Source organism: Pteropus vampyrus, unplaced genomic scaffold, assembly GCF_000151845.1.
Source record: "Pteropus vampyrus isolate Shadow unplaced genomic scaffold, Pvam_2.0 Scaffold680, whole genome shotgun sequence".
NCBI lineage: Eukaryota > Metazoa > Chordata > Mammalia > Chiroptera > Pteropodidae > Pteropus > Pteropus vampyrus.
Genome location: NW_011889461.1, coordinates 413,768 through 416,319, shown reverse-complemented (window position 1 = coordinate 416,319; position 2,552 = coordinate 413,768). Strand labels below are relative to the sequence as shown.

Genomic DNA, 2,552 nt, shown 5'->3' with positions numbered 1-2,552 from the left:
AAAAAGGCAAAGTGGTAGCCAGCTAAAAGAGGAGACGCAAAGGTCCACCAAAGCTGCGCGTTGCCATAGAAACACCTTAGCTTGGTTCCTGCGAATTCGGGTGCTGAAGGTGGAAAAAGTGAAAAGCGAGACTGGAGGACATCCCCCGCTTCGGATAACCCAGATTTGACTTGCCAGCATAGGTATCTTCCCCTCTTACCACACAGGAGTAGGGACGAACGGTGACTCGGATCCTAGCCTGGACGAGAAAGGCTGGGAGCACAAAGGCAGGACTAACTCTTACTTGTCTTTACCTTCCCCTACCCTTTCACCTTTCCGCTTCTGTCCTTTATCACTTTGTAGAAATGACTAAAGTTCTTAACTCCATCCTTTGTTTTGATGCCGAGAGTAAAGAGAACTGCCCTGAAAAGGTTTTATTCCGTTTTAAAGAGTACTAGGCAAACCGTCTGGGTGCCCACCGCCGTATCCACATGAAATAGGTCTTCAGTTTACTTGAAGGCTAGCATGAAATAGGTTAATAGACATTAGAGATTTACATTCCCTAATTATTGCATATTTATTTGGGTTACCTTATGGATTCATTCATTTATTCAACAAATAGTTTATTGAATGACTTCCATATACCAGGCTTTGTTCTTGGCTCAGAAGACACTGCAGTAAACAAAACAACAGAAATCTCTGCCCCCATAGAGTTTACATCCTAGGAGTAAGACAATAAGCAGGTAAAATATATGGCATATTAGAAACTGATATGAGAAAAATTAAGCAGGGAGGAGTGTAAAGGAGGCTTTTACTCTGAGATGGGACGCCATTTGAGAGTTGTATACATAGGAGTTACTCAATCTGACTTCCGTTTTGACAGGGTCACAGTGTTGAGACTGAAGGGAAACAAGGGGACCAATAGGGAGATCATTGTAATGATTCTGATGAGCTATTATGGCATGTAGACAGAGATAATGAGTACTGGAATTCTGAATATATTTTAAGTGTAACGCTGACAGGATTTGCTGATGGATGAAGAATGAGAAAGAAAAGGATGACTCCAAAGTTTTAGGAAATAGATGTATATAAATCATATTTAAAATCAGATCATCTCATAAATACACCATGATAGTTTATATACGTTTATAGCCTACTCTCCCCATCCAAATTTCTTTGTTCCACAAATATACTAGAAATGTCACTATTAGAAAATGTACCAGCTATCCCACTATTAAATGTACTAGAAATCCAAATATAACTACTCCTGGGAGGAATAACCCATTGTGAGTTTTATTTCTTTGTTCATTCATTCTACAAATACTTATTGAGCATGGTGTCTGAAACTTAAGATACAGTAGTGAGCATCATTGTCATGGTTCCTGATCTCAAGGAACTTGCCTAGTGGGGGAAACTTACATAAACATTACAAATTGTGAAGAGAGCTCTATAGGAAAGTAATTGTGCAATGACCGCTTGAACAGAAGAATCCTGATCCAGCCTGATGAGTCAGAGTAAGTGTCACTTGCAGAAATGTCATTTAAAGCATTTTCTAACTGCAGGTGATGACCCATTAGTAGATCATGATTATAATACTTTTTAAAGCAAAATATGATAGAATCGAAAATATCAGAGTGTATCACATGTGTTACAGGTAAATTGTTAAATAAAACTTTTTAACTTTTATTAGCATTTATTTTATTTATATTTAGTCCTAGGCTATAAGTTTTTGTTTCATCAATTTCTTCTGGAATATCTTTTTCTTCTGTGCAATCTCCTCTTCTGGTTTAGGAATAATCTGCTCTTTTTTAATGAGGATCATCTCAATTTGACAGGGAGAGCCCATAAGTTCTGTAAGGTCTGTGCCACATCTTGGGAGCTTCATTCACCTGAATAGGCTCAATGACCAGAGAATCTACATTTAAACCTTTAAGTTTAGCTTTATTCTCTGCATTTTTGCATGTGCAGCAAAAATTCACTCTTTTTGTGCCACCAACACTACATCCAGCCCCTCTGTTTGGCCTGGGCACACCTACCAACTCTACCATTGTATTGACAGAATGGCACACATTGCTTCTGTAAAGTGACAGCCTTCAAACACTTGGTGGCTTTTCAGATATGCATACCCTCGAAGGCCTGGGCAATTTCATAAGTGTTCTTAAAGTGAACACGAAGATTTGAACCTCTTGATTTGCATGATTTTGTGGGGTTTCTGGGTCAAGTGAATAGTGAACCATTTTCAGAGGTCACCTCAGACTGCTTACAGGAAGAGCTATTTTATGAAAACTTTGTTTTAGTTATTTGTATATACATATTATATATTGTATATTAGTTATTTGCATACACACACACACACATACACACTATATATAAAAATATATGCATGTCATAGTAGGTAATTGTTTCAGTCAGTTTTTCCCTGGAAAGATACAGTTGGCAGAGTTGAGAATTTAATAAGGAGTCTGCTTACAAAGGTATAGGCAAGAGTGAAACTATATGCAGTCCCCAGTAACATGGGGAAAAAGGTACCTGAGCCCCTAAGAAAGAGCACTATGGAGAGAATTGCCTGACAG

The 2,552-nt window shown here is 38.2% G+C and overlaps 1 protein-coding gene across 1 annotated transcript in view; it reads left to right on the top strand.

Annotated features, from left to right (window-relative positions):
* Nucleotides 1-6: 6 nt before the first annotated feature.
* IQCG (IQ motif containing G) overlaps nt 7-2,552 on the top strand; it is a 55,787-nt gene continuing 53,241 nt past the window's right edge. The window contains exon 1 of the mRNA XM_011385291.2: nt 7-154. The gene's annotated coding sequence lies outside the window, so the exon portion shown is untranslated. The remainder of the gene's footprint in view (nt 155-2,552) is intronic.